We start from the raw sequence: 24,682 nt of genomic DNA on the forward strand, positions 1-24,682 counted from the left end.
TAGTTTTTTGTCAACTTGACACAATCTAGAGTCATTTTGGAAGAGAGAACAATAGCTGGGAAAATGCCCCTATCATGCTGGCCTGGAGGCAAGTCTGTGGGACATTTTCTGGATTGAAGATTGATGTGGGAGGAACCAGCTCATGTGGGTGATGCTGTCCCTGGACAGGTGGTCCTGGGGTGTATTAGAAAGCAGGCTGAGCAAGGTAGTAAGCAGCACTTCTCCATAGTCTCTGCTTCAGTTCCTGTCTTCTGGTTCCTGTTTGCGTTCCTGCCCTGAGTTCCAGCAATGATGGACTGTGACATGAAAGTGTTAGCCAAATGAACCCTTTCCTCCCTGAGCTGCTTTTGGTCACTGTCTTTATTACAACAATAGGAAGTACACTAAGTTAGCCCTTTACCATACAAGCTTAAGAAAGTCTATCACTTCTGCTGAGAGTTTCAAATGTATGACATCGTCAAAGAGTAATTATAAAAAAAAAAAAAAAAAAAGATACAGTGTGTTTCCAAATTTCAAAGCTGAGAAGTGTTATCCCTGTATTTTCTTTTATGGCATTCTTTCTCTGGAGCTTCCAGCTGGGATGCCCTTCTTACTGAACTTCTAGGAAGCCACAGGGTCTGGGCATATCTTAGAGAAATGAGGAGGGACACCCTGGTTCATATGAGCCAAGTAGAGCCCCGAGCCCTGAACTCTCAGAGAACCCTGGTCAGCCAAGATATCCCCACCCCTGAACCACCAAAAGAGTCACTGTTGGACCACTGACTTGACACTTGCCTTGGTGGCCAGGTGACTGCTACCTGAGATCAGGGAGCATTCTGCCTTATTTGTGATGCCATCCTATGCTTCCCTCGACACAAAGGGAACATTCATTATTGATATTATATAGACAGCTCAAATCCTGCCTCTGTGGTTTTGGGTAAGTGGCAGAAATCCCCAAGACTCATTTTTCATAATGGTAAGATGGGCCAGGAATGGTGCCTCACCCCAAAGAACTATAAAGACTTGATGAGGTGCTTATGACCACATCCTATACCTGTGGGCTACAAAATCATATAGAAACATTCTGAACAGATTACTGATAGGGTCTAGGTGGTGGTAATGATGGGCAAAAAACAAAAAAAGGGAAAAAAATGAATTTCCATGGAGTAACTATATTTAGCAACAAGTCTCTCAAATTCTCCAGCAATAAAAGGACTTTGTTTTGCTCAGAGTCTCCTAAGTCCCACAATCATGCTTATATATAGTGTCTTTTGTCTCAGAATCTTGGAGCAGCTCTGAAATCCAAACATGACAAGAATTGGATGGTTGCAGAAAGAAAAGCGACAATTTGCTTTTGTTTTTGAACAAGCTTGCCTCCCCTTCCCAGTTTGCAACTTGGCAGCTGGATGTGAGCATGCGTCTGTATATGACCCCAGTCTAGCTGTGAAGGACACATACTGATAGCTGCTTGTAGCTTGGTTCTGGAGATGGAAGGTTGAGAGAAAAGGACCCCACACTGCTCAGAAGGAGGAATTAAGAGGGTTAAGTGGAAGGGGTGACTAGGGGTGTCTGCTTTTCCTATCCATCAGGTCAAGAATTTTACATATGCGCTCTCATTAGTTGATGTGATAGATGAAGATGGGGTGTGTGGGGGCGAGATGGCAGGTTTGGTGAAGATAATCATTTATACAAGTAACAGAGGAGGGGTCCATCCTGAGCACTTCCTTATTCATAGACCCACACTGGCTCCCATTGGCATTCTAATTCTCTCTTTCTAGAGACCTTGGTCTTGGCCTTCAAAACAACATGAAGCAGGGAGAAAGGTCCACCTGAGTAAGACTCGGGGAGTGTAAGATCTGAGGCATGAAAATACAGTGTGGGTAATAGAATGAAGAGTCAAAATGCCCCAGAGAGCATTTCCAAGGAGGAAAACGAAGTAGCAGGCACCTTAGCATTTCATGAGATCTAAATCCTCATCATTATAAAATTCTACTTTATCCTATGCACTACTTAATCGAGAAATAAGACCACTGTTGATTGCATTAGGTACAGATTACAAGAGGCCTCCCAATTTCAGAGGTTAAAAATGTGAAGAGCATACATCTTAGGACTGATGACAGAGGGCAGGTGACATGGCTCAGTGGGTAAAGGCTCTTGTCGCCAAGCCTGAAAATTTGAGTTTGATGCCAGAGACCCACATGATGGAAAGAGACTCCTGCAGACTGTTCTTTGACCCCCATGTGCCTGTGGCATGCGCTCAAACTCACACAAATAAACAAATGAAGTTAATATTAATTAATTAAATAACATAATTAAGATTGAAAAAGTAATTGGTGAGAGATTGCATTTGTGGGGCCAGCTTCTCTCCAGTAACAAAGTTGACCATGGGACATAGAAATCATGATAGATATTTTAAGGACAAAGAAACTTAACATGGGGAGTTAAGTAACATTGACATCACTGATAGGCTGGGCTAGCACGTATTGGCTGGTGCTGTGGATGTCCACACAATCCAGAGTGGCTCTGACCTCATTATGTTTTCCAACATTGGAAGGTGTAATCCACATCTGTAAGGATTTTGGAAAAGTCAGCTCAGTATGGTTAATCCATACCGGGTGAAATTAAGACCACAACCACCACAATTTTTGAGCCTAATTTGAAGCAAGCTTTATTAATGTGGTAGAAGTTCATTCATTCATTCATTCATTTATTTGTTTGTTTGTTCATTTTAATCCTGGCATGATCAGACATCAGATGGCCTGGGAATTGAACCTGGGTCTTCTAGAACCTAAGTCAGTGCTCTTAACCACTGAGCCATCTTTCTTCCCCTTAATGTGGTAGTTTAAATGTCATTGCCCCCATAGGCTCATGGGGAGTGGCACTATTGGGAGGCGTGGCCTTGTTGAGTGGGTGTGGCCTTGTTGAAGGTGGTGTGTCACTGTGGGGGAGGACTTTGAAGTCTCTTTTGCTTAAGCTTCACTTAGTGTCACAGACACTTCCGGTTGCCTTCTGATCAAGATGTAGCCAGCACCATGTCTGCCTGCATGCCACCATGCTCCCCACCAGGTTGATAGTGGACTGAACTTCTGAAACTGTAAGCAAGCCCCAATTAAATGTTTCCCTTATAAGAGTTGAGTAGTCATGGTCTTTTCACAGCAATAGAAACCTTAACCAAGACAATTAAATACTAGCTAGGACGACACACTGGCCAGGCCCATACCTGGGATTCCCAGAGTATGGCACCAAATTACATTAGTTAGAGGCTCATAAAGAAAAACCCACAAGGCTATGTACTACCTGCTTTCGTCCAACCAGGGGCAAGTATACATCCTGGTGTACTTCCTGCCTAGGTACCTCCTGTCTACCTGTGATCAAAGACATCCTGCTTGTGGGGCCACTGAGCTTGTTTACAGAAGTGAAAATGTGGTTTGTTACCTTACAAAAATAACAGCCCCCAGAATTCCTGGAAGTTGTCCTTGAGCAAGTGGAGTTCACAGGTTAGAGGCATTTTTCTTTTATAGATCTCTTAAGCATGTCCTTTAAATGTAAAACATAACTTTAGCCCTCACAGTGTCCTTGAGCAGATCAAGGGCAGCTCACGATCATCTTAGTTACTTCTGTTGCTGTGATCAAATACCCTGACAAAGGAAACTTGAAGCAGAAAAGGTTTATTCTGGCTCATAGTTCACACTCAAGTCCCTCTAGGTGGGGGAAGGAGGCCTTGAAGATGGAAGCACCTGTTCACATCAGATCCACAATCAGGAAGCAGGGAGCAATGAATGTGTGCTGCTGCTCAACTCCTTTCCCCCATTTACACAGGCTGGGATCCCAGCCAGGAAATAGTGCCACCCATAGTGGATGGGTCTTCCTACCTCAGTAAAGATTATCAAGGCCATCCTTGTCCTGAGCCCCCCACCCCTCCCAGGAGATTCTAGATCTTTTCAAGTAGACAATTGAGATTTACCATCATGGTGGCTTTGGGGCTTTGTCTGCTTATCTATACACTGGGGTCCTGTCTTATCAGCCTTGTAGGGTTATGAGATCATTTTCTCAGGAAGTAATAGATTTTAATAACATCCTGTTTATTGGAGTTTGTGCATGCACCTGGCTCTGGGACTACATCTTAAATATACTGGGACACTAGACTTGACAAAGAGGAGATGCTCAAAAGGCAAGGGCCTGGGTAAGAACAAACCAGGGCTGGAGAAACCTACATATTCTGCTCCTTACTCCTTTCTTTCCCCCTCCTTACCAGAGGCAGTATTTCCCTGCGTTACTGTAATTAACAAGGGCACCCAGTGGCTTTGTTCCAGAGGGATCAAAGCCCTTCTCAAGCTTAACCTCATTTTCTCCCATGGGTCTGGGAGAGGCAAATTGCTAGTTAGCCTAGGATGACTGTTCCCACTCCACAGATAAAAACAAGGACAAGAACTCAAGAACTGACTCTTGGGTGGAGCCAGGCTGGTGGCAGCCTGCCAAGGCAGGTTTCTTCCTAATGACTCTCTTGGTTGCTTGGGTTTCCCAAATGGAGTTTCCACCATGAGGGAAAGCAGCACCCACCTCCACTCTTTCCCCAAAGGGTCTCCTGCTGTTGACTTCTTCATGTCTCTGTATAGGGTTACCAGGAGTCCAGTGACTCTCCAAACTGAAAAGGGACAGCCTGGGGCCTGGCTCTGGGGCAAGCCAATTCAGATTCTACACACCAAATTGTAGTTAGTCTTCCTCACTGAAAACCTGTTGTTTATACCTTCTGACCTTCCTATGAGTCACCTGCTTGATCCTCCATGGCCCCTGAACTAGGAGTCTCATGACTTAGATATGACCCTGTTCTGTTCACATCTCTGTCACCAGGCTGAAAGGATTGCTTTACAGGAATTGCCTCTATGTTCTGAAGCCATGTATAAAGTGGTGGAGAGAAGAGCATTCCAAAGCAGATTCAGGGAACATGAATCCCTTAAGTAAAAATGTATGCCTAGGGCTTCCTTAGGTATTAATTATAGTACAAGAGCATCTTTTGTGCATACTCTAACCCCTGGTTCACAGTAAATGTTTGAAAATATTTGTTAGGATTGTAGAGGTTGATTTTTTGTTTTGTTTTGATTTTTTTTTGAGGCAGGGTCTCACTACATGGCTCTGGCTGTCCTGGAATTCACTATGTAGACCATACTGGCTTTGAACTCACAGATATTCATCTCCCTCTGTTTCAGGAGTGCCGGGATTAAAGGAGTTTGCCAGCAAGCCCAGCTGTAGAGGTATTTCAGAATATATGGCAGGATTTTACTCTCAAGCCTTTCCTCCTGAGCTCAACTCTTAGTTTCAAGAGCTCAGTGTCAGGTTGTGACCGATCACTGGTCTGTCCATTCCTGGCTTTCACACCAACCCATCAACTAGAATGTGCTGAAGATCTCCTATGTCCCAGGAGTCACACCCTAACTGGTGGTATTTCAGACATGCTGTCACAATGACGGCTGCTTGGACTGGTCTCCTGCCACGCTCTGCACTGGCAGGACTTCTCAGCACGTGTGGGTGGTGTTGGAGGTGTTGGCAACAGCCTTGGAACATAGCCGCAGCAAAGAAGCCCTTAACTGAGAGCCATCGACAAAGTGCCAGAACCGAGAGCTATTCCCACCTCGGGACAGACCATGCACTGTTGCTGACGTAACTGTGCTTGAAGGTCAGCCAATTGTCAAGCCAGTGTAGAAGCCGGGCCCTTTCTTCTGCATATCTGTGGTGAGGTTAGGGGAAGAAGATGACACAGTAACAAGTAAATCCCCTTCCAAGCACGGATGTGTGTACTCGTTTGTACGTGCAGAGTGTCTTTCACTCAGAGCCTTCTGACCACAGAGCCTTGCTGTGGGACTTCACACTCATGAGATGTGTGAATATTGAGACCTCTTTTGCTGACAAATATTCATCAAGAGCTCACCTTGTGCCTGCATTTCCATCAGGGTGTATACAGAAAGCAGATGTTACTAGAGGATTTGTGGAGAAGGGTTTGTATTTGGTGAGGCTGTTGAGAAAGGTGTGGGGTCGAAGCCACACAGGATGGAGCTGTAACTTGTGGCTCAGAGGCAGCCATTATGTTATCAGTCCCAGCCCTGACACAATCACAGAGGTCTGTTCTCATTGCATACTTGTGGGAGGCCCAGGGAGCAGTGACCTTCAGCTAAGGTACTTCTCTGCCTGTGTATGTTCTTGTTGGGGAGAAATCAGAAGAAACATCACCTTCTTTAGCTGACTTTTTTTTTCTTTCAGTTCTCAAGGTCCCCCACAGAGCAAACTCAACAGAAGCCTGGGAACAGTGGGGGACATGCAATGCAATTCGTTTTTTTTTTTTTTTTTTTTTTTTCCGAGACAGGCTTTCTCTGTAGCTTTGGAGCCAGTTCTGGACTACCTCTGTAGACCAGACTGGCCTCGAACTCACAGAGATCCGCCTGCCTCTGCCTCCCGAGTGCTGGGATTACAGGCGTTTGCCACCACTGCTCGGCATAATGGGTCAGCTATGGAGCAGAAGACAAGATAGGGAAGAAGCTGGAGTAGATGGGTGTACCTGGGTCAGCGAATTCAAGATGTGAAGATCAATGCTACACTGCACACTGGGCAACGGCGCAGATTTTGTGGAGGCTAAAGCTCATACAATTTTCTTTTAGGGTCCACTTTAAGAAAACAACATAGGCCAGGTGCGGTGGCATATACTTTTAACTTATCACTTAGGAGACTGAGGCAGGTGGATCTCTGTGAGTTCCAGGACAGACTGGTCTACTTAGTAAGTTCCAGGACAGCTAGCGATATATAGTGAGACCCTGTCTCAAAGGAAAGAAAAAAAAGAAAGAAAAAAGAAAACACATAACAAAAAGCCCACCCCCTATCTTAAAATTGGTAAAACAATAGCAGTAACAATAACATCACCCTTAAAACCAAAGCCTTTCCCAGGACTTCAGAAGACTCAGATCCAAACTGAGGCTTTAAGCCTATGCTTCCTGCTCCTCGAAATTTGAAATAAGTCTTTTTTGTCTACGCATTGAATTAATCAAGCTTCAGTGAGCTCTGGTAATATTTATTTCAGCTTTTTTTTTTTTTTTTCTTTTCTTTTGGTTTTTCGAGACAGGGTTTCTCTGTGTAGTTTTGGTGCCTGTCCTGGATCTCAATCTGTAGACCAGGCTGGCCTGGAACTCACAGAGATCTGCCTGGCTCTGCCTCCTGAGCGCCAGCACCGCCAGGCTTATTTGGGCTTTGAGAGCTACAGTATTTGGTCAAGAGAGCAATCTTAAACCACATTTCCCAGAAGCCCTCGGGCTCTTAAGACGCCCCCCCCCCTCCAGCCCCCTAATCCCCTTCCCTCTACCCCCCCCCCCACGCCCCCGACAGTCTTCGCGGCTCAAAGACTACAATTCCCAGCATGGAGTGAGAGTAAGGACCACAACTCCCGGCGTATCCTCAGTGGTGGCCCGGAAGCGTAGCCTTCCTCTTGCCCCGCCTCTCCCACCGCTCTCAGCCAATGGGAATGCTCAGTATTGCGCGGTATGGCGGGGACAGCGCCGTAGACAAGTTGCGAGCCGAGGGAAGCGGCGGGAAGTTCGTACTACGCTGTGGACCGCGGGTTGGCGACTCTGGGTAGGGAGCTGCGGGGTGGCGGTGGGACTGTGGCTGCGGTGTCGCTTCACAGCGTCACCCGCTCGTCCAGGCCTTGGGCGGCTGGGTCGGGCCTGCCCAGGACCTCTCGCTTCTTAGCCTACCCGCGGAGCTGCCGAAAGCCCGGTTCTAGAAGGATGCCCGAAACGGGGCTTGGGGCAGGGTGGTGGACCAGGGGTGACAGGGACCTGGACCCGGCCTGAGCCCGCCTCTTCCTTAATAGCGCTGCGGTGATGCCTCGGGGTGCACCCCGCGGGCCGCGGGCTTCTCGCCTCCTCCCTGTCTCTGCTTTTGTGGTCTCCGCCGTAGGTGCCCTGTTTCCCGGTACAGCGTCTTCAAAGGCAAACTTAGGTTTCCTCCAGCGTCAAACTTTGTTTTAGACCCTTTCCAGTCCAAATAGCCTCAGGTGTAAAACTGCTCCAGTCTTTTGAGATATGGGCAGAGAGACCTACCTACACGCTAGAGTCCTGAGGAGGAGGTTACCCGTTTTGTTTTTGTTTGTTTGTTTTCCTGTTGTCTTTGAAGTCATCCATTCTTTATGTATGTATGTATTCTTCTTTTCCCTTCCCCAGTGGTCTTGGAACAATTTGTAAAGACTATTTTGCTATTGGGAAGGTGGTGGTTAAACTTGGGATCGTTGAAGAGCTTCTTCATTAATTCTTTCCTCTCTTTCATATTCTCTCTCTCTCTCTCTCTCTCTCTCTCTCTCAAACTGGAATTGCCCATCTGTTAAGTCTGGAATTCAAAACAGTAAAAAAAAAAAAATGTAGAACAGCACTTATTTTTGAGAGTTCAAGAGCAAGGCATCTCAAAGGGCGGTGGTGGCACACGCCTTTAATCCCAGCACTCAGGAGGCAGAGGCGGGCGGATCTCTGTGAGTTCGAGGCCAGCCTGGGTTACAGAGTGAGTTCCAGAAAAGGCGCAAAGCTACACAGAGCAACCCTGTCTTGAAAAACCAAAAAAAAGAGAAAAAGAGAGAGGGAGAGGGAGAGAGAGGCATCTCACTTTTTTTGTGACATGCTGATCATCATGTTTGAGGAGATTTAATTTACAATTGTGATGGGAATTAAATTTCTGGTCAGTTAAGATAATGCTTATCTACCTGTAGAAAGGAATGCAAGTTGACATCACTTTAATAATGGCTTTTCTTGTGCCACAGATGGCATTCACTGCGACTCAGCTTTGCTGATGGTGTCTATGCTAACACAGGAACATGGGTTGAGTTGGATAACAAGTGTGTGTTAGGCATTAGTGATTCGGTACAGCGCTAGTATCCAGTACAGAAATCAGTTTGATAACTGTAATGACTGCTGCGTATGCTTGGCATTGCAGAAATGATGAGAGTCTATTTGTTAAACAAATGAGATGATGGAGTTGATGTGTTAAGTAGGGAGCCTGGCATCTAATAAGTTATCTAGTGCCCAGGGAATGGTTATGTGGAAAGCTTATGCTGAGTCTTATTCAAGTATGCATGTGTATATTTTAAAAATAACAGCAGTGCATTTAAAATGTTGACAGGCCCTAAAATTAAATTTCTTACAGGAAATAGGCCAGCTTTTCTTAACTTTGAGAACTAACATGAAATAATGATAAATGAGTGTCCCAGATGTCTAGAAAAGACAAAAGATTTAACTTTTGACTCCCCCCCCCCCCAAAGACATCTGTAATAGACATGATATGAATAGGATTTGATTTGAAAAAAGAACCAATTTCTCTGTGTGGCTATCTCAGTATGTTTATGCAGATGGACTGAGTGGCTATCTCAGTATGGTTATACAGATGGATTGTGTGGAACTTTAAAAGTATGATTATACCGATGGACTGTGTGGAACTGTAAGAGTATCCTTATAAGCCTTTAATCCCAGCACTAGGGAGGCAGAGGCAGGTAGATCTCTGTGAGTTTGAGCCATCCTGGTCTACATAGTTCCAGACCAGCTAGAGCTACCCAGTGAGAACCTATCAAAATCAACAACAACAAAAAGGTATGCTTGTACAAGTTGACTGCAGACATCACAGAGTATGCTTACATGAATTTACTGCAGACATCACAGTACACTTATACAGATTGACTGCCATCAGTGTCACTGGGTGACGTCATTTTATGGGACTTCTCTGCACTCAGTCATTGACTGACAGGCTGTTAGGTAGGTGGCTAATGACTGCATTTTGATGAGTCTGCATCAACTCCTGTCTTTCTATGGGTGTCTAAACCAAAGGATGGGAACCTGTGCTCCAGGATTTAAAAATTAAGATGGACATATATTTAGAGTAGTACTAAACATGTATATGAAAATGAATATATCAGTATGCCACATGCATTAAGTAGAAACACTAAATGGAAGTCGTAATTAAATGGCAGAGTAGTTGGTTTGAAATTTTCAAATGCTTCGCCATGTCCTTTTAAAGCAGCTGTCACACCGACACCTGAAGAAAGTGCACCTTACATAGCTTAGTCTGAGGACAGAGGGGACTAAAAACGAGGACCTTGTAATTGCTGTCTGTGCATCAGATTTCTCAGCGAATTAGCTGGCTGCGGTTGGTGGGTGAGCAGCTACATCTCTAGACTTAGCTTCTTGTTTTAAGAACCTCAGAGAGACCACATTATATAGCTCAATTTTATGTAAGATTAAAAAATACGGAGTTTGAAGTGTTATAACCAGAACAATGACAGCTTTACTTGGGGTTGCATTTCTCAAGTTATTTTACCAAGTATGTGCTGAACAAGTACCATCTTCTGGCCCTTACTTTGTCTTGCTGTATTGTGGGCCTGTCTCAAGGTACTGAGTGTTACTATTTTTGCTGTAGACGTCAGTGCCCCCCTAGCCTCTGCAGTTTATTGTTTCATATGGCAGTGGCCATCAATGGGCAGATTCTCTATAGTTAATTCTCTGCTAGAGGTAATGAGAAAAAGTCTTAGACATCAGAAAAGCTTTTAAATTGTGTTTTGTAAAAACTCAATTCAGGTTATAATACTTAGGAGATTTAGTCTTATTTTATTTTTTTTTTCAGGCCTGCAGAATATATTTCAGAAGTCATGACTTGGAAGTTTATCTTCTTAGAACTTGCTAGTGGGTCTGTAAAATGTGTCTATATTCCAGACACTCTGAAATTAATCTGGCAGTTTCTCAAAATTTAAACATAGGCTTAACATAAGATCCCACAGTTGCACTCTCGGACATTTTCCTAGATTAATAAAAACTTGCATTTGTACAAAAGCTTTTTCATTAATACTTATAGACACTTTATAATAGTCCCAAACCAGAAAGAACCCCCTATCCTCAGGATGACAGAGAAGAAAACTGTGGCATGGCCATACAGTGGAACACCAGGCACCAACAAAAGGAGTAGCTGTTGGTGCATACAACAGTTTGCATGGAGCTCACAGGCTTTGTGCTAAGTGTAAACATCTAACTGAAGGCCAGGATCATGAGCACAGCCAGGAGACTCTAAAGGGCTGGAAAGAGGCTTCTGTGCAAGGAACAGTGCACTGCAGTTAGTTTGCAAAGCCTCATTCTCTCCAAATAAAGCAAGGGCTTTCATGTGAAGGAAGCTTGCACAGCATGACGGGGAAGATGCCGTCATGTATGCAGGTGGTGCATCCATGGACATGTTCAGTTTGAGAGTGATCACCCTTGAACACTCAGCTGTGAACAGCTCCCAGCACACACCGACAGTCACCCTTGTTCACCTGAAAGAGACAGAGTGAGGCTTGGGTTTCTTGGAAGTTTTCATTAAGAACCTTAGATGAAACAAAAGGGGAACAACCTTGAGGTTTTTACGTTGAGTTACTTACTATGTGAGTATGGGTCTACATGGCATGGTCAGGGTACAGCTTGTGGGAGCTGATTCTTTCCCTGTACCATGTGGGTCCTGGGGATTGAACTCACCTATCAGCCGAGCCATCTCCTGGCTCCACTGTCCTAGTCTTTTCAGAGGAGCAGCTGCTTCCTTCCTCCAAATGTGTTCAGACTTACAGAGTGGCCAGCCAGTGCTGTTTTCTGTAGCATTCTCAATGACAATAGTGTAGAAATGGAAGGCAGGCTAGTTTTTGTTTAGGTTAGGGCTGTTTCTTTGGATGAAGGGACAGTCCTGTGTTTCAGTTGTGGTCATTATGTAGATGTTTGAACACAATGAAGTGTAGAAACACAGTATGAAAGCTGAAGTTTGGATGAGTTAGCTACTAGTCAGTTTGCTAGTTTTAGTAATTGCTTATCCATTATATAGCTGTCATTTTATGTAGCCATTGAAGGGTGTGGTAATTATAAATAAAGCTGCTATGAGTGTTCATTTTCAGGTTCTTGTGTGAGTGTAAAGCTTCCATTTTTTTCTAGGATAAATGCCCAGGAGTAACTGCCGGGTTGTGTGGTGTGTGCTCAGCTTAAGGGATTGCCAGACTTTGCCAGTGTAACTGCACTGTCTCAGTCCTGCCATCACCGAGAGATCCAGCTCTCACTCATTCGCACTTCCCGAAGGGCTAATCTTCCCCTGGGCTGATTTGCCTCTCACATCTTCTCTGAGGACTTGACTCCTCTAGTCTTTTGCCCACTTTATAATTGGATTGTTTGTTTTCTTAGAGCTCTTAAAATATGTTCTAGACCCATCTTTGCCAAATTCAGGGCTTGTGAGTGTATTCTTTCAGTTCCTGGGCTTGTCTTTCACAGCTCATCCCTCCCTTTGAAGAGGTATAGTTCATTACTTTGTGGATTGTGCCCTGGGGGGTCAGAATTCTGTGCTTAGCCCTTGATCGGGAGGATGTGGTGTATTTTCTTCTAGGTGTTTCACAATTTTATGTTCTTGTTTCTCATTTCTGTCATCTGTTTGGGGCTAGTGTTTTGTACATGATGTGAGGTTTAAATCTTGGTTCTTTTTGCTTCATCTGTGGATGTCCACTTAACTCCCAAACCATCTGTTGAAGACTCCTCTTCCTCTATAGAATGGCTTTTTAAAATCTTTGCAAAATAGTCAGTTGGCCATCGATCATAAACTGAATATCAAAATGAAGACGGGAGGAAATGAATGAGCAGTTTAGTCAATGTGAATACAGATGTATATAGATAGAAAATGGCCCAAGTCTTGACAGAAATGGGACTTTGTGTAGAGCAGAGTCACGCATGTCTCAGGGAGGAACTGGGTACTCTGGAGTGAGGAGTGAAGGAGGTGCAGTTTAAGGCTGGAGGTTAGTTGGTGAGTGGAGACAGCTGACTAGGTGGAGTTTGAGCAGGAAATGATACTAAGAGAAGTCTTTTAGGGCCATGTAAAGGGGGACCAGGAATGACCATGACTCTTGATTTACCACTTTGTGTGACAGACGTCCACTAGAAAGCTAAGAGATGCTGTTTCATAATGTTGTTAATCTGTAGTACTTCCTAGGAGTGTGTTAGCTTTCTCTCATGGGGACAGAATACTCAGCTTACAGGAAGGAAAGGTTACTTTGGCTCACAGAGGTGCTAGCTCATTGTTGGTTGGCGTGTTACTTTGGGATCATGACAGAGAACATCATGGCAAGAGTGTGTGATGGAGGAAGTGGCTCATCTCATCTCCTAGTGTTCAGGGAACAGAGAAAAACAGGGAGGGGACGGTATCACTTTTTTTTTTTTTTTTTTTTTTTTTTGAGCTGAGGATTGAACCCAGGGCCTTGGCAAGCGCCCTATCACCGAGCTAAATCCCCAACCCTGACAGTATCACTTTTCAGGTCACACTTTCAGTGACCTTTTTTAGATCCCTCCTCCTGATGGTCTCAGCACCTCTCAGCATTGCCATGGACTGGTGCCCAAGCTGGTACCTCAGGGCTTTGGAGGGGCAGTTATCCAGGATATAACAAAGGCTAATGGTACACTTTAGACTCTTGTTGTCTTCAGTGATAGGTGTTGACAAATCTGGACTTTCAGACTCCTCAGTGCTACCTTTCGCAAATTGTACATAGGAAGAACAGTAGATTGCCTTGGCTTGCTGTTGTAGATGGCTTTTGGACTGAGTCTGAAGAGGCTCCAAGAGTTGACTCACCAAGGTGATAAAAGAATGGTAAATAGATCCACTGAGAAACGTTGATGGGACTAGATTTACTTGTGGTGACGGAGAAGGGCCTCAGGGGTTCTGTCAGTGTGTCCTGACCGGTTCAGAGGGTGGTGATGCTCAGCTGCTCTTTCAGATTGTGAGGACCAAGTGAAGAACACTGGCTCCCAGTGTTGTGATGTGACTTGGTCTTAGGAAGATGCTTTCATCTGAAAGATCTTTACCAGTCGGAGGGTAACTGGGTTAGGGCACTTTGCTCCTGGTCGGGTGTGATAGGGAGCAATCCTAAGTTTTCAGTGTTTGACTTAAACTGCTTGCCTCCTGTGTCTCACCCACTAAAATTCTTGATTTCTTTTCTCATACAAATTATACCTTGTCCCTTCCTGCTCACCAGTAGGAGTCTCATTTGTTTCCTGCATTTAAAAGGTCAAGTTGAATATATACATCAGACTCTGTCACTTTAAAAGTGACCAGCTAACAAACAGAACTTACGTAATGTTAGAAAACAGTGCAGTTTTTGCTTTATTTAGAATGGAAAACAGAGCATTCCATTGTTTTAAAAGTGATGACTTGTTGAATAAAGGCTTTTATTGCATAAGAGACAGGATGGTGTGTACAGGTGCAGGGTGGGCACGGGTGCAGGGTGGGCACGGCGGAGCTCTGCATCTGCTCACCTGTGCTCACAGTGCCTTTCTGCTGACTGACTTCGTCGGCTTCCCTTCTATAGTCCACATCCATCTGCTGCTATGCGGAGACTGCTAAGAGTGTTACACTCCTGATTGCGACTCTTCCGTAGTACTGTCACAGAATTTCCCCTCCAGAAGAGCAGGCTCTTACAGTGCTGTGCAAGCTGCCCATTTAAAACTATCATTGCTTGGCACCTATGCCCTAGTGACAGTTTGACCAACATGTGAGCAGGCACACTGCCATCCTGACAGATGGGTGTGAGTACAGGCAGCCAAGAAACCATGTATCTGCATCTAGTGTATTTGTTAAGGGCAGGATTCCCAGTTGGGATGTTCAAACGTCTGTCCATCCTGAGCTTTCACGCCTGTGGATAAAGGGATGTCATCATTAATCCCCGCTCTGACTGAGATTGTATGGGTTTGTAGGAGCTCCCTGGCTCTCACAGAAGTAGGCGACTGGGGACAGTCAGGATAACTGTGTCTCCTTCATCACAGGAAGACTTCAAATAATCCTTTCCTCTTTCTCCTTGCCAGAGAGGTGTGTAATGAGGGTAAACCTGTTTAGAAACTGTCCTGATACTTCTGGAGTGAATGTGGCTTTGTTTCCTGGAGCACGAAAGCTTCCAGAGTAATTTGTTCATATATGTGTACACACCTACATCTATGAAATTAGATCAAGTATTGACCCTGATTATGACTTTAGGACAACCTCATTGAACATCATCTCAAGATCAAGTGGTTCTGATTACACTTGGATGTGAGAATTACCTATAAAATGTGAACATGAGTCTGACTCCATTATCATTTGAGTACACTGGAAGGGAGTTTTTATCTTTTAAGTCATGGAAACAGTGTATATATTTTTCAACTCAGTTCTTTCTATCTTTGACCTTCCCTAGACATTTTCTGTTGTGCATTATAGGGAACTCCAGTGACAGCAAGCTTGTCACATCCAGCGTAGTGCTTCTCAACCCTGGGTTGTTAACTGTTTAGATGGTTCATTCTTTGGTTGGGGCTCTTTGTATTGTAGGATGTGTGGCAGCCAGAGGGACAAAGTCATCCTTAGTTAGGAACCTCTACTCTAGAGACAGCCTACAGTACTTTAAATTTGAACTGTAAGAAAATTCTTATCATCTGTGGAAACCTACACTGTTCTGTTTTTTGGAGCTATGCAGAACCAGCATAACCCCTCTTTAAACAGGATCGGGTGTTCTCCGTCATTTTGAATGGAAACACCTCCAGTTTGGAAGTCTTTGTTACATGGCCTGGCCCATGTCTGTTCACCAGTGGCTTTTCCTGTTTTTAAGCTGGAGTGTCCCAAGTGCAATCAACTCTCCAGGCGTGGCTTGGTGCCAAGGACCTGGAGTTGCATGTCTTGTAGATGTAGCCCCTTAATTGGGTCAGGAGTGGTTGTTGGCTTTCCCCATGTACCACACTGGTTAATATTTGCTGCCTCCTCACAATAGTGTGCATACAGCCTAGAGCTCAGTAAGTCTCCTTTATACCCAGTTGGCTCTTCACTGTGGTTCTGAATTAGTTTTGGGCAGCAAATGTGGGAGCTTATGTTTAATTCTGTTAAATTTACTTTTATTGAACTTAGCTAACTTTGACATTTTTAGATATTTTAGAATCCCAACTCTTGGTCAGATTGGATGTTTCATTCTTAAGTATGTGATAATGCCTAAGTATGTGATAATACTGTCAGCTGAGACTTGGAAATACAAGAAAAAAGCATATGCACACACGCCTGCAGATTGAGAGGATTGAGGAGAGAGGCCTGGGGAGTCCTAACGTGAACAGGCAGCTGGACAGAGAGGTACCCAGGAGACCAGGAATGACAGTAATGGAAAGAGGATGAGATGTAGATAGTTTGTAAGCTGCCAGACTGCTCAGTCCTGTAGTGGGTTCTTGACTTAGAACAGAGGGCATGGTGCTGCGTTCTGCTTTAACTGTAACGTTGGAACAGAGAGTGCATGACTGTAGTAAAGTGCCTTTGTAATAGTTTCGTTATGGAGACAGACAGACCATTAAGGCCTAAAGAGCCCGGGAAGTATAGACTACTCCAGGATTGTAAGTTCTTCGGAAGCAGATGAAGGTGTCTAGTCATTACAAGGGAAGCCCTGGTAAGTTGGGGTCTTCCTTGGCTGGGTGGTGAGAGGACTCAAGCTGCAGTTATTGGAAGGGTGGCGTATGGTTTTCTCAGACATCTACCAGTAATCTGCCATCTGACCTATAACCAGTCTTAAACAGAAAGAGGTTCAATGTGATTAAGTTTGTTGCAAAAATGGCAACCTGCTAGAGTATTGATGCCTTTCCCGCTGTGGTGCTGGGGATCTAACATGGGGCCTTGTGTATGGTAGGCAAACCCTCCACCATAGAGCTACATTCCCAGCCCTAATGTGATCTGCCCTTTGGACCAGAAGGAGCTCTTTAGAACCAAAGGAGGACTCTTTAAAAGAAACTATTAGTTCTGAGTCAGATTTTCTTCAAAGATCCCTGGAAGGACAGAAGCCTTGGCCTTGGACAGTTTTCCTTTACAGAGTCCTTTTTGCAGGAGTGATAATCTTCTTGTCTCCCAAAACAAGAAATCTTAATTAATCCCACAGCCAGACTAAGTAAGCTTCCAACAACAGAGGCAAAGCCAGTAAATCTGTACATCTTTCTTAGCTCAATGATTGTCTTTTAGAGTATAATAACCATTTATAATGATAAATACACATGCTTTTATGTTTTGGCACACTTATTTTATTTGGGTGTATATCTAGAATAGGTGATTATAATGTGTGATACCTTTAATAGATCCTAGCATATTGCCAGTTTTCCAAAGTGGTTGTACCAACTAACCTTCCTACTAGCATATGTGAATTCCACTCACCAGTCACTTCTGCCTCCACATGCTGCAGTTAGCTAAATACTTTTCTTGATCGTTTGAACAAGGTATCACCTTATGGCTGAAGCTGGCCTGAACCTTGCAGCAACCCTCCTGCTTCAGCCACTGTGCCCAAGCAGCTAAACACTTAACAGATGAATAAAGAAATGGTCTTTCTTCCATTTTAATGAGTTGTCTCACTGAAATGCTGGAGTTTTATACATTCTGAGTGTGGCTTGCCTCTTCAGTCTTGGACCAGTTTTGGGTGAACTGAAACTCTAGTCACTTCCTGTCTGCTAGTCAGTGCTCTGTGTGTCCTCTTCTGTTGGTTTTTTGCTACCTTGTGGTCCCAAAGGTACTCTGGGAGATAACTCTCCTGTGTCCAAATTGGAATCCTCACTGATTCCTTTCACACTTAGACCTGGGTGCCTCAGAAATATTTTTGTGTGTTGTGCAGTAGGAATGGAGCTTGCCAGTGCAGACGCAGAACCACGGAGTGTCTCTGCTGAGCATAGCTCCGTCTGTATAAGCCAGTCCAGTGGTAGCGGAGAAGTAGGTTGTACCCTTTGTTTTCATCCCCTGGTGATGATCTGCTATGTTCCTTTTTTTGTGCTTGTTAGGCCACCTGCTTGTCTATGATCAAGAAATATTGATTCAAATCCTTTGCCCACTTTTCATTTTTTTATTGAGTTTTTTAATGTGTTCACATTGATTTATTCTCTCTCCCTCTCCTTCTCCCTCTCCCTTTCCTTCTCCCTCTTTCTCTCCCTCTTTTTCCCTCTCTCCTGTTTTTGAGACAGAGTTTCTCTGTGTTATAGCCTGGACTGTCCTGAAACTCAGTCTGTATCCCAGGCTGGCCTTGAACTCATAGAGATCTGCCTGCCTCTGCCTCCCACAAGCTGGGATTAAAGGAGTGTGCCACCACTGATTTATTTTCAATCCAAAACCATTTCCCTTTTTGTATTCCTTCCACTCTGTTCAGGGAGTGTTCATTCTGTAGTGGCAGGCAGTTAAGAGAACTCTTCGGCTGAGTGCATGCTTTTGATGCTCTCTAATGGTAGCACACAGGCCTGGGCCCACAGATTAGACCAACGGTCCTCTGGGGCCAACCCTGAGTATCTCAGATCAGAAATGTGCACCTGCTGGTCATTTCGATAGCACCTCTGTGGTTCACAACTGCTTCTAGAACAAACTGCCATTCCTTCTTCAGACAAGAGGTAGAACACCTAGCTTAGACTCTATTTCAAGTTGCTCATTCAACTGGAGAAGTGGACTGTTGACTGAGCTCATGGGGGTGTTGGTGGGGGTGGTGGGGGAGAACCGGGGATGATGCATCAGCACATTCTTAGAAGTATCTGTTGGTTTCTTGTCAGTAGGTTCATTTACTAAACTCAAGGGCTTCTTCAGTAAGATGGGGTTCCCAGCTTTAAGATTGACACATGCAATGTGCTCACATGTTTGTGAGCATTCTTATTCTTTTTCTCTCTCTTGCTCTTTCTCTCTTTGTCTTTTCAGACAGAGTCTCACTGCGTAGCTCTAGCTGGCCTAGAACTTGCTATGTAGACCATGAACTCATAGAGGCTCTCCTGACTCTGCCCATGCACCACGCCTGGCAACACTGCTTTCTTAGTAGGTAAGCTGATGTGACTCTTAGTTTCGTTAGGGCTTTTTAGATGTTAAAATAAAATGATGTCATTTCCATGGTGGGTTGCTGAAGAATCTGACTCTGGAGTACAGTCTTAAGACACCATGTTGATTGATGAATTGTTTTCTTTACTTTATATCCTGTGTAGTATTATGCCAACAAAATTTCTGTCAGTATATTCACGCATACATGGACACATGGATACATACACTGACACATAAGATTTTCTTGTTGCTGAGGCTGACCTCACACTTCCTGGCCTATGTAATTCCTCTATTTTAACTTTCCCACACCTGGTAAAGTGTGTCTGTGCCTGGTAATAGTGTGATTCTAAAGTGGCATCTTTCTGATTATATCACCTGCTTTTGCTGCCATGTTCACCCCCCCCCCCCCCCCAACCACCACTCTGCAATCAGTTCATAGAAGTGAACTTGCAGCAGTGTGGCGCATGCTCTTGTGTGCCCAAGTAGTTTTAGGGTATTTAAGTGTATAGGTATATTGTTAGCCATTAAAGGGAATATTTTATCACCTTTAGAGTAATTTTTGCAAAAGACATGTTCTGCAGTATATACTCTTTAAGGGTCAGCAAGGTAGCTTTTGCAACAGTGAACACTTTGTATAGGTAGTTTGCTTTGCTACTTAATTCTGAGGCCATGGGCAAATTATTTCATTTCACTAAAGCATTTTCCCTGTATGTACACTTATTGTAGTACTTACATTCTGTGGCTGTTATAAAATCAGAGATAATGTGTTTAAGTCACTCAACATAGAGCCTGCTATGTAGTCGCTTAACAGTGATGGTTTTAGTTACATTCATTTGTATGTAAGAGCTGTGTGTTGTAATTAATGGTTAATTGAGTCTTCGCACTATAGACTCAATCATTCATTCATATTTTTACTCATTTAGGATTAATTGAGCAAAAATAACTGATGATACTAATGTAGGAACATTATGTCAATGTTCAATTTCAGTTGCTAGTCTTCAAGAGATATATGACTGTTTTCAAGCTGGAGTCAGTATTGTTCTGTAAAGAGTGACTTAGGCGTTATTATCAAAGTATGAAGGTATGATCGTGTTTTTTTGGGGGGGAGGTGCTGAGTTTTTTTTCTACAGTTGATGCGTTGGTTGTGATGTAATTTGGGGCTATGTGCAGGGCTGATTCGTCAGGTTCTGCTGTACAGAAGCATTGGCAAGTTCAGATTAAGAGCACTGAAAAGCTGCAGTGGACATTAATAAGATTTACTTTTCATGAAGAATTCTTTAAAATTAGCTTACTTTAAAAATTAATACAGGTACACAATAAGGTGAGTTATGAATGTTTAAAGAATGAAGACTAACCTTCCTACCTCTAAGGCATTCTGTTATTAGTCCGTTATATGTGCACACATTGACAGTTATTCAGAGCTCCTGGAGGTGCCCGTCTCCCACTTCCCAGTCAGTATCTGGCGCTCTGGTTGGCGGTCTGCTTTCTGTGAGGAGGGTGCTCAAAGACACTCTGGTACTTCTCACTTAGAGCTTCTCTTCAGTCACTCTGGCTGTTTACATAGAGCCACCTGATTTGCAAAATTGTTTTCTGCCCAGGAGTGGTGGTCGGTGCATTCCTTTAATCCCAGCACTGTGGAAGTAGAGGCAGGTAGGCTCTGTGAGTTTGAGGCTACATAGTGAGATCCTGTCTCAAAAAAAAAAAAGATGTTCCATTGCTAAATTCCCTGTACTGTAAGCTGAGGGTGTTTCTGTTCTTTTGTTATGCTGCTGCATTTGAACAGATAGGATGATTGCTAGACGTGAACTTGAGGTACCAAAGATGTTATGATTTACAGATTTGATAGATAATGCCAAGTCGATGTACCCTTTTTCTTATACTCCTAGCAACCCAGTGTATTTTCTGACTTTGAATTTGAGTAATCTGTAGCTGAAGCCATCAACTTGACAATAATTTTAATTTGTATTTGTATGAGCTTGTTTGCTGCAAATGTTCAGGATGTATTGGTAATGAAAGAAGTCATGTGAAGCAGCAGATAAGAACACTCTACCTGTTCCCTAGCAGTGATGCTGAATAGTGTGTTCTGTGAGGAGAGAGACAGAGACAGAGAGACAGGCTTCCCCCGAACCTCCTTTACCTTGCTTGGCCTATGTCCTTGGCCTCCTAAACGTTGTGTAGAATTTTGAAAATTCAAAGAGAAAAACATACCCATTAGAGTTAGGTAAAAATAGTTAGGAACCAAGATTATAACGGAAGAGAAAAAGTGAGGCTCGTGCAGTCTGAGGAGCTGAGAACATTCTGGTCTTAAATGTGAACAGGAAGTGCCACTGTGAACTTTGGATGTGCTTTTCCTTTAAAATCAATTTGTAGCTCTCTGCTCAAAAGACCTGGAAGTGATCGTATTAAACAGTGTTATGACAGTAGTGTGGCATTATTGTGACGACATTATGTCTAACATCAAGGGCAGTGACAGTCTTAGGAGGCATGGACTTCCAAATAGTCATTTTCAACTAAAGAAACAAGGTTCCCTGTAGGAGTGTAGCTGAGGTTTAGAACAGGAATGGGGAGGGGGACCCTGGAACATCTTTCTCCAAGGCTTCTGGGCCTTGTATCAGAAGGGCGTGGTGACCAATTTGAAGGGCTTTTATAGTTTAGCAGGTGTGTCACACTTTGTATTGAGACACTGTAGTTGAGTTCTGTAGTTGAGTTACAAATAAATCTCATGTTTTAAGGAAGTTTGTGATTGTGTTTTGGGTCACATTCATAGCTACCCTAGGTGCATGTGAACCGCAGGCTACAGGTTGAACGTGGTAAAAAGGAAAGAACATTTCTGAACTTCTGGAGCATGCTTGCACTTACGGGGAGACAAAACCATGGTTGCTGCTGCCTACTGAATCCCCAGCCAAGGGCGTGGCTACTGCTTTGCACACTGCAGATCCATAGTGGTGAAGCTGATCCATTTCTGCTGACAGCAGCCAGTGCAGAGTATCTTCTGGCCCCAGTTAGCAAACCAATGCTGAGTCCTGAGCCTCCAGTAACTTCTGACTGTGCTCCCTGTGCCCCTCCCTGCAAGAGCAGTAACTTACTTTAACTGCAGTGTGTTCATGACAGCCTTTGGCAGTGAATGACAGTACCAGAAGAAGCACAATTTAAGTCCAGTATCCGAAACAGAAAGCTACAGGAACATTATAGGGCCACATTCAACAAATTCAAATTCATGCCTTTTTACAGGACAGACGACAGGGTGAAGGAAGGCAGGCATAGGGGGGTGGCACTCAGATCAGGATTAGCTTTTGGGCCCTGAATTTCAGAGTCACCATGTAAAAAGATTTGGAGACAGTGGGGCCCTTCGATGTTGTTGAGAAATGATTGATTTTGTTAGGTAATGATAGATGGAGGATGTTTCCCTGTGAAGGGCTATGATGTCTGCAGCTTCCTTTAAGATGGCTAAATTTAGGAGGAGCTGGAGGAGTGGACCCCGCGTTGGCAGCTGTTGAGGGGTGAGTGCTGTGTGGCTGCGTCCCGTCCGGTGTCACTGTGCTCATCAGTTCTGAAATCCTGTAGGAGCTGCTGTTAAAGCCAGGTGTGCTGCTGCTGTGAATTGTCCGTCCTTGTCACTTCCTTTCTTTTCCTGTTGGCTTTTGTCTAGTTGTCCTTATAATTTAAAGAGTTCTTTGAATAATGCAAAACAAACCTTTTGTCGTGTTTTGCAGATAGTTTTAATTTGTCTTTTGAGTTCATGGTGCTTCTCTTTTTGTTTTTTTTTTATAACGTGCTTGAATTTCCATTTTTATTTTGTCAGTTTACCACTTTTTTTTATGGCTTAAGTGTTTTGTGTGTTTCTTATACAAAGCTGTTTTTATAGAGTGAAAAGTTCTTTCATGATTTTTTAAATGACTACGGCACACTACTGATGCATTTTCCATTCTATAGTTATCATCTGCCTAGCATATTTGGGGAGCTCCTCCTTAGAGCTGGGCCTCAAGGATGGATATGGACCAATACTCAGTAGCTGTTCTGGGAAGATATTGATAGATTTAACTAGGATTCCCCAGAAGACTAATAACCATGGACAGAGTTTACAGGTGGTTTTTGGAAAGGTGTAGCATGTCTAAATTCTTTTAAAAATCTACTGTGTGAGATATTAGTAATATACTTGAGTTGCTAATTGTCGAGAGGGTTTTAGCATTTGTTTCCCCAAAGAAAGATGTCAGCATTCCCCTTGCGTTAAGGTGAGGAGTGGGGCTCCTCCCTAGAGGCAGCATCTCAAGCTTGCTCTCTCCCACTCTGACCTGGGAAGAATAGAGTGTAGTGGGCGGTTGTGTTTCTGCAATGGGCTCCTTGCTGGGGAATTGGTTCTGGGAGACCTGTAGGAACCTTGGGGTAGATTATCTCCTGTCCACATCAAGTTAGAAGGAGAAGTGAGCCTAGAGGCCTGGCAGAACCCTCCCTTCTGAGGGGAAGGTGGTTGCAAGGAGTGGCTTGAATTCCATGCTGTGTGTTCTCAGTTACACATGAGTTCTGCTGTTAATGCAGCCCTTTTAGAAGTGAGCTAGAGAAGTACATATACTGTGTTTTCAATATTTTACCCTACAAGATCTTTATAGTCAAATGTTAATTTTCTAATACAAGTGAGAGATGGGACAGAAAACATTTTTTTCTTCTGCACATACCCTCCTCCCTTTCCCAGACTTTGCAGTGTGAGTGTCGCCTAGCTCTTTCCAGCTTAGGTGTGAAGCACTGTAGGTGTGACAGTCTTGAAGACCCATCACGTTTGCTCAGCTTAGTGCTTTCAGGAAGAAATCGATGGAGTTCTGGGGTTGTCAGCTCCAGACTGCCTTCTGTATTCTCAGTTTGATACTCACTGGGTTCATGTTACAGAAGGTGCCATCTACCCATGGGCACTTGCTGTGCTTTGTTTGATAGTGGATCTCCTCTGAAACCAGAACACTGTCTGGTGCCCCAGGGGGATCCCAGCGCTTGCCTGTACTGTGGGTTCTTATGTTAGACAGTATTGGTTATTACTGACAATTTCTTTTTTGAGGGGATAGTGGGGGGTTTTGAGACCAGGTTTTTCTGTGTAGTTCTGGCTGTTCTGGAACTTGTTCTGTAAACCAGGCTGGGCTCAAACTCAGAGATTTTTCTGTTTCTGCCTCCCGAGTGCTGGGATTAAAGGTGTGGGCCACCATGCCCAGCTTTACTGATGATTCTTACAGGTTTGTCTCACTTGTACATTTGTGGGATCAATGGGTGGCATGTGGCTCTACGGACTTGGTCTCTGTATATGACTTTCACATGCTTCCTGAGCACTGCTCAGAGGCATCCATCAGCTTCTGATTAGCTTACTTAATTGTGAGAGAGTTGTGTCTAGATATATTGCTTTCAGATTTTTCCTGATGAAGTTTAGCAGGAGAAGTGAGGAAGTTCTTTGCTGACTTAATTATAGTTTGGCAGGAAACTGTTTGTACTGGAACAAGTAATTACTTAATCCCCAGTAAGTTAAGAGTGCAGAGGAGCCAGTCAGGGCTGTGGATATGAGGAGGTAGAAAAACATGGTTTTGGTTTGAACTGAATCATTCATTTAGTGACTTATATAGATTTTAAACTAGTTTCTAAGATGCCACAGAGGGAGTTTTCACTACATCTTTAAAATTTATTTTATTTTTAAGTTCTTCCAAAAATTATTTATTTAGTTTTATTTCATATGCATTGGTGTTTTGCCTACATGTGTGTTTGTGTGAAGGTGTCAGAACCCCTAGAGCTGGAGTTACAGACAATGGTGAGCTGCCATGTAGGTGCTGGGAATAGAACCAAGGTTCTCTGTGAGAGCAGCCAGTGCTCTTAACCACTGAGTCATCCGTCCATCCCCAAGGGG

At 43.9% G+C, this 24,682-nt stretch overlaps 1 protein-coding gene across 3 annotated transcripts in view; it reads left to right on the plus strand.

Annotated features, from left to right (window-relative positions):
• Positions 1-7,490: 7,490 nt before the first annotated feature.
• Positions 7,491-24,682, plus strand: part of Vrk1 (VRK serine/threonine kinase 1) — a 77,117-nt gene continuing 59,925 nt past the window's right edge. For 2 of the 3 annotated variants that reach the window (XM_036206374.1, XM_036206378.1), the window contains exon 1: positions 7,491-7,593. The gene's annotated coding sequence lies outside the window, so the exon portion shown is untranslated. Of the gene's footprint in view, positions 7,594-18,793; positions 18,812-24,682 lie in introns of those variants that run through there. The other variant, XM_036206375.1, reaches the window with a different exon arrangement.

Source organism: Onychomys torridus, chromosome 14, assembly GCF_903995425.1.
Source record: "Onychomys torridus chromosome 14, mOncTor1.1, whole genome shotgun sequence".
In the NCBI taxonomy this organism is placed as follows: Eukaryota; Metazoa; Chordata; class Mammalia; order Rodentia; family Cricetidae; genus Onychomys; species Onychomys torridus.